Below are 14,908 nucleotides of genomic sequence, written 5' to 3' on the forward strand. Positions count from 1 at the left end.
GCCGCCGCCCCGCAAGACACGGCGGCGCCCTCAGCGGCCCGGCCCGCCGCCGCCGCCGGAGCGGGGATCCGCGCGGAGGTAAGAGCTGCCCTGCCTGCCCGCCGCCCCTCTGGCCCGGGGTTCCCGCCCCTTGTTTCGTTTTGTTTGGTTTTTATTTTGTTATTCTCAGGCATCGCTGTCTCTGCAAATTGCAAGAGTTGCAGCTGTAAAATTGTACCTTTGAAGATTTCGGTATATTGCCAGTGTTTCTCACATTGAGCATTGCCTTCCTGGGGCAAAAGCATGCACCTCTGTAATTTCTGCATCTCACACCACATCCCACCCCCCTAGGCACTCTGCACACTTTTATGGATTGAATTTTAAATCATTTGGGTGAGGTACTAGGACTTGACATTTTAAATACATTATAAAATTTCAACTACTTAATTCTGAGCCAAAATGTGCCCTTTAAAGCAAGCACATATTGCAAGTACACAAAAACCCCCCAACTAATACACTTGACATTATGGTCCAAATATGCAGTTGGGTTATTCTGAAAGCCATCAACAACCAGAATCTAAGTACACTTATATAGTGTAGTCTGTTTTGAGCCAGCACCCATCAGTAGGGGTGTATGTGACACACAGCATCGTCGTAATGCCTTCTGGTGTGTCACAATTTACTTAATTCATAGAATCATAGAATCCTTAAGGCTGGAAGGGACCTCTAGAGATCATCTAGTCCAACCCTCTGCACACGCAGGGTCACCTCGAGCCGGGGAGGGACAGGGCTGCATCCAAGAGGGTTTTGAAGATCTCCAGAGAGTTATCAAGTTCTGGATAAAAACTCATTTCCATACACTTGCCTGAATGATAAAGCACTTTCTGAATACATCATTCCGCGCTTTTAAATTATGAAGTGTATCTGAATACTCCCCTTTGCAGTCAGTTCTCTCAAGCATTAAGACCAAAAAAAATGAAGCTTTCGTTTTTAAGAATGAACAAGCCATTTAACAAAGCTTCAGATCCTCTACTGCTTGTTTAAAGAAAAAAAAAAAAAGGCAGCACAGTGCTAATGTATCTCGATGGTCCTATTTTGTCTATGATTTCAAGCATATGAATCAGAAAATGTTTCCGGTTTCCAGTATGGTGTAAATTAAAAGTTCTGCACAAAAGTCCTGTCAAAATATATACTTTATGAACTAATTGAAGATTTAGATATGTTTAGTTTTCATCCTTTCTTCTCTATACATGACATACCCTGATGTTTGGTTAAATATACTGTCTTTTAAGTGTTTTTAACAGAGGATAAAGTCCTCAGGCTCCAGTTTAGCATGAAAGACTTCAACAAATGTGTAAATCTGCATATTTTATTTGGAAGTCAACAAGGATATATCCTGGAGTTTCATCTACTCTGACTGTGTAAGATTTTTATTAGAATTGTGAAGAAAAAAAAAGATCTTCTGAAGTTCTTAGTAGATGGCAAAATAAATACAAGAATGTTGTGTTTGAATGGGGAAGTGATTGCATTTCTTTTTCTATTTCACAAATAACAGCTACAAATCCCTATTTTAACATATCTACTGCTGGATTGCAGAACTGGACATTGCTGTTACTAGCTTCTGGATGTTTCATCTACTTGCTTGATAGTTTCATTATGCCAGTAAACAAATGAATGTTCCTGTGTTTAACACAAGAGGTCATACTAATCACACATCATGTTAAAACAGTTAGAGGTTTCATTTTAGTTCCTCTTGGTGAAATCTTACCACAATTTCAAGTTCTGAACTAGGAACTGGTGGCAGTTTGCTTTCACAAGTAGAGAGGAAAACCTTCTTCTCAGGAATGAAACAGCAAGTTGCCATTTAATCTAACAAGTATCTTTTAAAAATACTTTTAAAGTTCACATTTAAACTTTATTTAATTTCAGAAGTATTTATTATCAGTTGAATTGCTGTATTCTTTCATATGACCATATACATTGCAATTAGCATGGGCAGCTTAGAACTGCTAGGACTGACTATGATAGCAACAGTGAACCCCTGTGCATCAAATGTGAGCTCTTTGGGTTTGTGGGCTTTTCATTTTTATTACTTTTTCATTATGAACTGCTTGAAACTACTCTTACTGATCATGAAAGCTGCTGCTTTGCCAAGGAGACTGTTCTTACACAAACTCATGTGTTCATTTGTATAAAAAACGTGTGTGAGAGTGAGACAGAGACAATTACTGCAGGTCTCACTGATAATGATTTTTGTGGAAGATGGTTGGAAAACACTTTTTTTGCCTTTATTTTTCTTCTTTTTTTTTCTCAAACCAAGTAATTGCAAGAACAAGATAGAAACTGTTGAAAAAAAATGTACCAGAAGTGGGACAGGAAGCTCAACAGACATAGGAAAAATCAGATTTCCGAGAGCCAAAAAGCCCACTGTAAAGTATCTGAAGTGACAGCTAATGACAAGTCATTTTTAAATCTTGCATAGATTTAGATAGAAGATACAACACCCACAGGACACAATAAAGCTATAAGAAAGCTATTCTGGCTTTTATCCTGTTGCCCTTACTCACGCCAGGCTCCTGTCACTGAGACTTCTGTGCTTGTAAAAGGATCCAAGTAAACAGGAAAATATAGATAGAAAAAATAAATAAATAAAATAGGAAATTCAGTAACAGCCTTTTGGCCTGTGTAGGAGGCAGGTCCTGCACAAGACATGGGAAAGCACTGAAGGAAAAGCAGCTGTGCTCACACTGAAAGAATAGCCGGCAGGTGCGCAGCAGGGCACCTACGCACACCGGAGGATGCCACTCGGTGAAAGCAGAGCCACATGAAGGAGAACAGCGCTAACGCACACAGCAGTGGGGGAACAAAGGACTGCTCGGGGTATCCACGCAGCAGTAAAACTGCTGTGTGAGACACCACCAAAATGGTTGCAGAGCAGCCGCTGGCACAGCGAGACCAACAGCAGCGGTGCGAGCCACATGTACACGCTACCGTTCGGAGAGCATCTGGCAGGGTTTCACCTGCCAGGTGGCCCTGACAGCCACCTCGGTAATTCCTGGCGCTTATTCCTGTGCTCCGGTAGGAATCCCACCCCTGCTGGCCCTGCGCTCGCTTCCAGGGCTTATGAAACCTTGCCTCACTTCTGGCGGAAAGGAGAGGAAACACCAAATAACAACTCCATGCAGGGGGTACAACGTTGCGTGAGGAGGAGGAAAGGACAGGGTTTACAGTTTCTACTTTGGATTTCCTGCTCTTCCACTGATCTGTACATTACTCTGCTCCTAGTGTATTGCCAGTGAAAGTGCAGGCATGTTCTGGATCAAAACGAGCACGTGTGCAAGGCGGCATTGAGAATAAGCAACAGACAAGGGCCCTGGGTTGGCAGTTTTTACATCCTAATCAAGATTTTTCAAAAGTGGGGATGCAGCCTAGGAAGTAAGAACAGGATTCAGAAGTGCTGCATACCTTTCATCCAGTTTCATCCTATTGGTCCTCTTAAAAGGCTTTGTTGTTGTTGTTGTTTTCACTAATAACACTTTATTACTATTAAGCAAATTTAAAATAGTGGATGGAATTTGCAAGTCAGCCTGGAAAAACATTTCTTCCTTTAATTCAATTATCCACCCTTTCTGGATAGCATTTGGTGCATTGGATTTTCTTATCTAGCTAATTGCATCAGCTTTAATACTATTTTTTATAGCTTCTGCATGTGCTCAGCAGGTGCCTACTACATTTTTTTTTTTAATTTAGCTATCTTTTTATCATTATTATTTCACAGTTTGAAACTGTTTCTTTTTTTTTTCTTTTTTTGAACTTTAACACAGGACAATCACTGGTATTATAATATAATTTAGTATTTCTCTTTCAAACTGTGCCAAAGCAGAGAGGGACGTGGGGTGAGGGTTATCAAGCATGTGACCCTATTCTTAACACTACAAAATGCAATGCTTAAAGAATTTTGACCAGGTAAATGCAGTAAGACAGTGTTTGCATTTAAGTATAATGCCTTACCAGCTAAAGTTGACATCTTATCCGCGCTCCTCATCTCCGTAAAATATGTCATAATTCTGAATCACATAGTAATTGATTCCAAGTAATAAGGTGTCATTTACCTATACATGGAAAATGAATTCTTTTTTTTTTTCCCATTGATACATTATCATCAATACTTTCATTTTACCATAAACATAGTTATTGAGGATTTGTACTTTATTGTAGTTGGAAAATTCACACTAGCATGCTTAATACCATGAGTCCTAATTAAGCTGTAAAACATGAGGGAGAGACTTTACTTTTATCGGAAGACAAATGGTGTGTATGGCAGATTTCAAATCTTAAATTCACTATACATAAGCTTTTTATGCCTTCAGTCAGTAGCCCTTCCCGTTTAAAACACATAGGAAGACTAAGTTGCATCTTTGTTTGCAGTTATTGGAGCTGTTTTATTTTTCCTACAGTTCTGATGCCCTGATAGACCCTACAACTTCTACAGAATAGTCAAATCTCAAGTCACAAGACTCCAGCAGCTTGTTATTGTGACTTCCTGACTAAATCATGCCTACAGCCTTGTAAATGCATTCATATTGTACATAAATGTCATTATACGTTGCAGCTCCATTTGTAGAAATTGTATCTCCCACGGGCTTGCAAAATGAATACAGCTGCAGAATAAATAGAGCAGGAAGAGAAGAAAGCCAGTGTCCACTTGTGTGTCTTCTGCAGTACCACACTCTACCTGATACAGACTTAATTGTATTTGTGTGGCTGGATTTTTGATTTTGGAGATGGCTGACCCAGGGAATAACAGAACATCATCTTACTTCTCCCTTCTTGCTAGGTAGGTTTGCATCACCTCCTCCTTTGCATTGCCCTCCACCTTATCTCTTTCAGCCTGCTGTCCTGCACATGACAGGGCCTTCTTCACCCTCCTCGCTACTGCAGAGGTAATAGGACATTTATTTTATAGTGACTGACAGCAGCTCCAGTTGAAATGACGGAAGACAGGGAAGAATTATGGCACTCTTGAGCTGTTGTCAAAGTAAGCCAATATTAAAGAAATCTGTACTTTGAGCTAGCAATCCAACAACTGTTTGTGATGACTTTCCTTTCTTAAGTAACTAACAGATACAACGGGGGCAAATAAGACAAATACGGGAGGAAATTTCTCCTCAAGTAACTTGGCTAGACTTACAGTTATGTTAAGGGAGAGAGGAAAGCCTCTGAAGACTAGAGCTCGTCTCTTGGTAGCTTCTGTGTAAGAAAGGATACTGCAGAAGGATAAGAAAGGATACGTAAGAAAGGATATGTAACAAATCATCCACTACATGGCAACTAAGGATCTTATCCAGCTCCTTCTGAAATAAGTACGGATTCCTGTAGATTTTAATTGCATTTGAGAGATCCAGGAGGAGGAACTGTATATGCCAAAAGATTTTATGGAAATTTGTGTTCCCTGAAGTGCAGTTCTTCCTACTTTTCTCTTTTATAGCCTATGTTTCCATATTACTCAACCAAAAACTAACTGCTTAATTTTAGCTAGCTGTTAAGTTTAAACTGTTAAGTTTAAAGAGAAGAGGATTAACATTTGCTACATAACCCATAAAATCTTAACCCACTGAGGAAACACTGAGCTAAATCTCCCACATTCCAGCTGGGTAAAAATAATCCCTGAAGCACAATACAACAGACTGGTAGCTCTTGTATTTACAAAGTGACATTTTAAAATACATGTAACACTGTAGACAGCTTTTAAAAACGTAGGAGGACCAAACCATTCCTCACAAGAAAGAAGTGCCACTTTTTTCATTCTGCCTACACCTTCATGCATTCAAAGTCCATACTCTGCTAGAAGGACTGTTAGAGAAGTCTGATGCAGAAGCAAGGAATACGTGGAAAGCGTTTTTTTTTTTTTTTCACTTCTGACAGCATTTTGGCTTCTTTGAAAGACTAAAATCAAGGTCTTCTGACTTCAATTATGAAGTCTTTGCTGTAACTGTTATAAAGTATGACCTAGAAGTTCCTCTCAGACTAATTTTCTTGATGTTAAAAATGTATCAATGACATACAAGCCAGTCTGAACAAAACTATCTATCTCACAGAGGTTTAATTATATATATTATTATATAAAATATGTTTATAATATTTATATATTAATAAATATTTAATAATTATATATGCTGTTATTATATAAAAGATATATATATATATATATATATATATATATATATATATATATATATATATATCCTCCAGTTAAGAAGGTCACCCACAGGCATGGTGAGGAACCATTCTCCCCTTATCACAGAACATTGGGGTAAACAGATAGGATACTTCTCTGTACCATGTTGGAAACTGTAATGCAGATGTCAGATAATGCAGAGAGTGACAAGTTGTCAAAATGTCAGGTGTCACTCTGTGATGCACAAAGAAGTTATTGGCACTGGTACTCACAAGCAGCTACAGCCACTGCTCTCCGAAGCATGAAGATGCAATGCCTGCGCTTGCCTCTGCACACCTCGCTGCTGGGCACCTGACCTCGACTGCAGAATTCCAACGCAGGAATTAGAGGGGTTACAGAAGCCAAATGCAAAGCTTGAGCTGATCACGAATACAAACTAACGATAGAGGTGTTTGCTCAAGACTGACACTTAACCAGTGACTCTCCTATTCAGCTTTCACAACCTTGAACTGCCTGCTGCAATTCAGTGGCATAGGTGCGTAAGCATTTTCTTTTAAAAGCTATCCACATTTGTGTGCTTCTCATAAAATATAAGATGCGTGGGTATAAATATATGGTTATTTCTGCTCCACATAAACACAGTAGGGAAGAAAATGTGGTTTTCCTTTCTCCTCGCTTGGAGCAGCTTAGGCACCCACTCCATTTCAGAGAGCAGGACCTAAAAATCAAGCTGCAATGTTGCTAGGGGAAGGGCAGCCAATCCCTCCCCTTACAGTTATTTAGCCATGAAATATGTGACAATTTGGTGGGTCAGACAGAATGAGAGTACACGTGGTATAACACAATCCTAGCCAAAAACCTGCTGCGCTCTTTGGAATAGGAACTCGAATAGGAACTCCAACAGGATATGAAGAGGAGACTCAGTCACAGACCCCCCTCCAAGAATGGTGCCCAGTTCCATTGAGCCTTGGCAAGTTCTTTTTCACCTTCATGAAGCTTTTCTATTATTTGTGCTTTACAACAATGTTTTGTGTTACAGACTGAAAAGGAAAACGCTATTTGAAATATAATACATTAATAATTTTATTTATCATGTATATAAACAATATATGTATAGTGTGGCACTATAAAAATAAATGTATATAAAGTGTGGCACTAATAATAAAAAAAAGATGTAAATTGTTTATTTATTCAAAAAAGCCTAGACTATTTTTTTTTCTCTGATCTACCAGAAATTTACTGAACGGCATTTCCAGATCAGTATTCTCTGGTGGCAAAAATAAAATATCAAAATTGTGGCTAATTTTTCTTATTTTCTGTACCCAGAATCAAATTATACAAAGGTTAGAAATTTGCTTCTACTTTATTTTTTTTCATAGCCATAAACATGAACAGGACAGCTGTTTATAGCATTAAACAGTATGACTTTGCAGAAACTGCACTTCAGGTACACTTCTGGCCTTTTAAACTGATCAGTGTTATTACAAAACTAAGGCTGGCAAACTGTATCTCGTGGCAATTTCATAAAGAAAGAGCTATGAAGAGTAACATTGCCAAATGCCTTTGCACTGCAAATTAGGAGAAATAGCCACATTTTCAAATTCCTAGTTAAAACCACAGTTCCCCTAAAGACAAACAGCATAGAGTTTTTTTTTTTTTTTTTTTTTTTTCCCTGACAGATACTACATTTTTCACAAAATCACTGGCTGTTCCCAAGCTGTTTCATGACAGAGATAAATTATGACAAACTGTGTTGGAATAAATAAATAAATAAAGCCCAGCACTCATTTTTCAAATAATCAGCTATTATTTAGTGGTCCCAATTTAAGCACTTCTCAGGATATAGGAGGCACAGGTTCCCTTCTGTGCACAAGGGGATTATAACAGGAGTTTTCCAATTCCTCCACCTGGGGCTGTTACATTCAGCGTTAAACAAGAAGTGCCCAAGAGCAGTCAGGCCTCTTCAATCTGGGAGCTACGACGTGAACGTGAGCGCTCTCACTTCCATGCCTGCACCAGTGAGTGCCTGTCTAGCCACGGCAGAGCAATATGGAAAGGGTGCCTCTGCCCAGAACATCTTGTGATTTTATGATGTGCTGCTGGTCTGGGTGGCCTGGGCAGAGCAGGGCAGAGACTCGGGCTTCACGGTGTCCTCATATGACTAGTGAATAAGGGACACGGTAATGCCCCACACTATCATGTTATTTGCTCACATCTTTTGGTTTTATTACAATACCTAAAATCTTTGTAAATATTAAATAGCATTATAATTTGAGGGCTTCCAGTTTAATGATAGATTAAAAAGAACTTTTAAATCTGGCTGAGTCTGAACCTAAACTTCCTAATTCTCCTGCCAAAAAAAAAAAAAAAAGTTATTCAGAAGTTTTTACTCCTTCTAACTTAGCTTGATTGTATTTGAAGTGTAAAGCTTTCATTTCTACAGGCAACTATTTACACAGACTAAATGCATTTCTCAGAGGACAACTGCTCATGTCTTTTTACACAAGTATCTCTTTGCAGATGTGAATGTGTAATTTGTAGACATGGCTTGAATATTTGCTTTTGAAAACTGTCCTTAAAAGACAGTAGATGCAGAATCTAGGTTAGGGTCATAAATCTACAGCAAGTGGAATATGTGAACCAGCAATAAAAAGGCTTAACAATTCAGCATCATTTTCCAGTGAAACAGAATGGCTAATGTTTGCAGAAAGGTGGTTGCTGCATGTCAGGCACAAGCTCTGCCAAGATATTTGTGACTACATTTGCACCTAAACTGGTTGGTGCAGAACTGCAAACAGGCTGCAATTTAGAGGTACCAACACACTAAAAATGAATAGGCATTTTTTACACTGCATGGGAGTATGCAGGGTACACGCATGGCTATTTTGAGGCACAGCCTGACCTTTTTTGAAAATGCTCCCTCATATAAAGAATTTATTTCTAAATAAACACTAAAGTGGATACTCAGTGGATACTAAGATACTCAATATGCTCACTAGTCTCTGACCTGCAATAGAAAAGTAACACATGACAGTGCAACTGGAAAGGAAAATAAGACAGCAGTCACTGTGAGACAATACTGGAACTAGAGAGCTGAGCTATGTGAGGTGGAAAGAATGATAATGAGGGATTAAGCAAAGCTGCAATTCCAAAATAGATGTGACAGCAGACATTTAAAAAAGTTGGAGACAGGGGAACTGAAAAGTATAATTACAAGAATGAGAGGTGATGTTTTGGCCAGAAATACAACATGCATATAAAAGCAATTGTCTCTTGAATTTCTTAAAAAGCAAGAATATCACTTACTAAATGGCAATGAGAAATTGCAAAAAAAATTCTATTCATGTAGAATATGAATATCATTTTTGGCATAAGTCCTGAATAACAAAAGTTGCCTTGCTGATACAAGACACATCCTCCTGTAGAGAACGATCCTACCAGCAAGCTTGTCCTTCTTCAGACTTGATCCATACCACAAACTCCCTGGTACCCAGCCTCCAAGCAGGGTTTCTGCAGGGACTGGGCAGCTGTGGGCACAGCCTGTGTCCCTTGGCATTTATACAATGATGGCAGGATAATGCGGACACTTCACGTGACCAGGATAACAACAGCCTGGTGCTCAGCACAGAAAGATGAGCCGATGTGGAGCTAAGAGGAGCAAAGCTCTGGTGCAGTGGAGGCTCGGTGAAGATCCTTCTCCTACCCTCACCCACCAGCAAGGACGTGCCAGCCCCACTTAGCTCCACTCCCACATGTTTTTGACAGCAGTGGATATGAGATAGGAGGTTTGATCTCCTTTGTAAACTTTCTTATTTGAAATGCCAGCTATAAATCTAAACTGATAGATATCAGTCTCCTTTTATATGAGTCTTCTTTTAACCCCTCTGAGCTAAAAGCTTAGGCTTTTAGCCTAATAATTTGCAAACATTGTCATGTTACGAAATACAGCTCCATTATAAACTTCCAGTGCTCTCATTTCCAAAATTTCATTTATTTTCCACCAACTTTTCTGGCAACAGAGAGAAGGCACAGGTTCTCTGCTGCCTTTTTTCCTGCATCTTTTTTTTTTTTATATTTTAGTCCCTTTTATTTAAATGACTATTCTAATAACACTATGAAGTGCAAATAGTTATGTTTACTGTAAACATTTGAGAAATTAGTATCTTTTTCACAAGTGTTTTCTATGTTTTGCTGATGCAAATCATTGTCTTCACAGTTTCCTTTAGTACCATAATACTCTTCTTAAAATTCCATTGCTTCAAGTCCATTGCAGACTTCAAAGAGGCTATAGCATTGTCTTCAGTTAGAAATGTATAAAACTATCCCCTTGTTTTTATTCATCCTATTATTTACACATTTTTGGCTTTAACTACATTCTGAAACTTTCCACTGAGCTAGCTGCAGTCACAGGTAATATTTCCATCTCAGGTCAATTTGTGAGAGATTAAAAATTATTCATTTATTGCTATATTAAATCAGTAATTTCTCCAGGATTCACAGCTTTTCTCTGTAATCATTTTTTAAAGCCAAGCTTATCTAGAATGTCCGAGCAAAGAACTCATAATAAGTAGTTAACAGCTCAGAGTAACATAGTTTATCCTGTTAAGGCATGTGTGAAGATTAACCTAGGGTACCTTTCAGAAGGCTTTTGAATGTCCTTTTTTTTCTTAATGTATGCATAACAGAGCAGTGTCATCACAGGGAGAGATGTTTTTCTGTTATATCTGTGAAAATTAGAAACTGTGCAATTTATATCAAACTCTTAAGGCCATAAGACTTTTTTTTTTTTTTTTTTTTTTTTTTAAATTGGAACTGCCTAGTATATTTGTTCTGCAAAGTGACAATTGGATGTTTGGGTGTTCAGCAGCTCTGAAAACTAAGAGCATTACTACAATACTAACAACGTTCTCCAGTAACAAAGTCTTAGTAACTTTGATCAGTAGTTTTGATTTCAAAACTGCTATTATTTTTTTGATGGTGTTTCTTCTCTGGTAACATTAAAGTAAGCAATGAATTAAATGAATATAAGCATCACATTAAAAATAGATTACTAGAATTACGATAATTCAGGGAGGAGGGGAATATATGAAAAGACTCAGTAAATGCCTGAAGTCAGAGCTGATGGAGAATTGGAAAGCACTTTCTCAATAACATTATGAGGGTGGGCACAAATGACACATGGGAAACAAGAAGAAATTTTACACAGCAGCCCAAGAAACCCAAGAGATTTACACCTGTAAGTTAAGAACAGTGCACAATGTTATTATTTTTACACAACTCTTGCACCTCCTTTGGATCTGCATAAATACATGTTTATTACATAAGCAGATGCTTGGGCATCCTCTTAGAACTGGGAAGTGAGAACTTAGAATTGAGAACTGGCTGCATGGCAGAGCTCAAAGAGTGGTCATCAGTGGCACTGAGTCCAGTTGGAGGCTTGTGGTTTACAGTGTCCTCCAGGGGTCAGTTCTCGGTCCGGTCCTGTTCAATTTATTCATCAACAACCTGGATGAAGAGACAGGATGCCCCTGAGCAATGCCACCTGAGTTTGGTGTCATCACCAAATTAGGAGGAATAGCTGATACCCCAAATGGCTGCGCCAGAGGGCCCTGACAGACAGGACAACTAGGCAGTGAGAAACCTCATGAAGTTCAACAAGGGCAAGTGCAGAGTCCTGCACTTGGGGAGGAATAACCCCGGACGCCAGTACAGGCTGGGGACTGACCTGCTGGAGAGCAGGCCCACAGAGAAAGACCTCGGTGTCATGGTGGATGACAAGATGACGATGAGGCAGCAGTGTGCCCTGGTGGCCAAGAAGGCCAACGGGATCCTGGGGTGCATTAAGAARAGTGTCTCCAGCAGGTCGAGGATGGTGATTGTTCCCCTATACACAGCCCTGGTGAGGCCACATCTGGAGACTGCGTCCAGTTCTGGGCTCCCCAGTACAAGAGGGATGTGGAGCTGCTGGAGAGAGTCCAGCGCAGGGCTACCAGGATGATCAGGGGCCTGGAACATCTGCCCTGTGATCAAAGGCTGAGGGAGCCAGGCCTGTTCAGCCTGGAGAAGAGGAGGCTGAACAGGCCTTCTGATCAGTGGTATTTATACATACCTGATCAGTGTGTATAAATACCTCAAGGGAGGCAGTGAGGAGGAGCGGGCGGCCTCTTTTCAGTGGTGGCCACTGATAAAACTAGAAGAAACGGCCACAAACTGAAGCACCGAAAGTTCCACAGGAACTTAAGGAAAATTTTCTTAACAGTGCGGTTTTCTTAACAGTGAGGGTGACAGAGCCCTGGAACAGACTGCCCAGAGAGGTTGTGGAGTCTCCTTCTTTGGAGATCTTTGAAATCCACTTGGATGTAGCCCTGTGCCACCTGCTCTAGATGACCCTCCGCGTACAGGGAGTTGGACTAGATGACTTCTAAAGGTCCCTTCCAACCTCAAGGATTCAATTACTCTATTATTCTTAGTTATACATGAAGGAATGCTGTTTTCAGGAATGAAGCATGCAAGCTGACTCAAAGTGTCAAAAGACTATATATACATTCCACAGAAAGCATCTCTGTGATTTAGGTTTATATAGCTGTCTGGGATAGTGTAGCCTATTAGGCTCTTCAAAAGTAGAAGAACTATTTCATAATGATTTAATGCAATTCCAAAAATTATCCATGCTAGGCTGTTATCTCCTTATATTTCAGCAAAGAGAATCCCTCTCATTTTACGTAAAGAAAGCACAATGAAAGGATAAAGTCACTAGTGAATTGTAAATTCATCATTTGACTCTGCATAAATACAAATAAATTCAAAACTACAGTAAACAGAAATTGACTGCTAAGTTCTCTTTTCCACAGTTCCTATATACAGACATATTTACAGCAATGCCATTTCCAGTCTGTCATGGTTGTAAACTTTTTACAATAAACTAAGTAAAGCTATTCTTCATGGGCAAGAAATGTATCCCTGTAACTTCTGTTACAAAATCCTCTGAATATTTACTGTCTCTCTGTGTCTCTCAAGAGACCTATTTGGGGGTCATTTTTGGCCCCCAAATTGACAGTCTGTAAACAGCTTCTTTCTGTGAGTCAGTTTTACACTAGGTATGTGTCTGAGTCGAGTTAAAAACATGTTAGAGACCTGGCACTTATGGCAACTGATCAGTGAAGCACTAAATTCCACTGGCAGGAGAAGAAACTGTTAGAAAAGAGTCCAGATTAGAGCCTCGACAATACCTCACAATTTTATCTTTGGATCTGCCTTTACCCAGGATTAGAAATTAATTTGAAAAGATGCTCACTTAGGGTAGAAAAATGTATTTCACCGAATTATAATTATATTTATAATTATATCTCTTTATAATTATAAAATGTATCTCATAGAATTATGGAATGACTGAGGTTGGAAAAGACCTTTGGAAATCATCATCAGCTGCACAAGCAGGGTTACCTAGAGCGCGTGGTACAGGGCTGCATCCAGGTGGGTTTGGAAGATCTCCAAAGGAGATTCCAAAATCTCTGGGCAGCCTGTTCCAGTGCTTTGTTACCCTCACAGTCAAGAAGTTTTCCTCAAATTCAGGCAGAACTTCCTGTCATTCTTTGTTCTCTTGTCCTGTTGCTGACCTTCAGTGAAGAATCTGGATTCATCCTCTTTACATTCTCCCCTCAGTATTTTTACACATTATTAATATGCCCTCTCAGCCTTCTCTTCTTCAGGCTAAACAGGCCCTGCTCCCTCAGCCTCTCCTCATAGGACAGATGCTCCAGACTCCTGATCAACTCTGTAGTTCAATGCTAGACCCTCCCTGGAAGCTCCACAACCCTCCTGTCCTGGGGAGCCCAGAACTGCCCCCAATACTCCAGGTGCGGCCTCCCCAGAGCTGAGCAGAGGGGCAGGATCCCCTCCCTCCACCTGCTGGCAACATCCTCCTGATGCAGCCAGGATCCCATTGGCCTTCTTGGCCACGAGGGCACTGCTGCCTCGTGGGTAACTTGGTGTCCACCAGGACTCCCAGGTCCTTCTCTATAGAGTGGTTCTCCAGCAGGTCACCACTGCTCTGTACAGGTATGGACCAGTACTGACCTCTAGGGGACACTACTAGCTACAGGTCTCTAGTTAGACTGCAGCACTGTGAAAATGATTTGAGCTCTGCCATCCAGCCAGTTCTCAATCCACTCGACTGTCAACTCACCTAACCCATACTTACTGATCTTGCCCATGAGAATGTTACGGGAGACAGTGTCACAAAGCTTGCTGAAGCCAAGGGAGACAACGTCCGCTGCGCTCCCCTCATCTACCTATCAGCTATTCCTTCATAGAAGGCTATTAGATTGCTTACACATGATTTTCCCTTGGTGACTTCAGCTGACCACCTTCTTGCTTAGAGACAACACCCAGGATGAATTTGTTCCACCACCTTTCCAGGGATGGAGGTGAGGCTGACTGGCCTCTGGTTATCTGGGTCCTCCATCTTGCCCTTTTTGAAGACTGAGGTGACATAGGCTTTATTCTAGACCTCACCTGTTGTCAATGACCTTTCAAAGATGACAGAGTGGTTTAGCATTAGCACACACCAGCTCCTGCAGCATCCTTGAGTGCATCCCATCAGAGCTCGTGGATTGGCAGGTGTCAAGCTTACCTAAGTGATCTCTAACCCAGGATTCCTCTAACAGGGTCAAGTCTTCCTTTCTTCAGACTTCCTGTCTTGTCTCCAGGATGCGGGCTTCTAGAGGCCTTGGTAGAGAGTAAAGCATAGAG

The sequence above is a fragment of the Nothoprocta perdicaria genome, unplaced genomic scaffold (assembly GCF_003342845.1).
Source record: "Nothoprocta perdicaria isolate Ctin4 unplaced genomic scaffold, notPer1 scaffold_92, whole genome shotgun sequence".
Taxonomy (NCBI): Eukaryota; Metazoa; Chordata; class Aves; order Tinamiformes; family Tinamidae; genus Nothoprocta; species Nothoprocta perdicaria.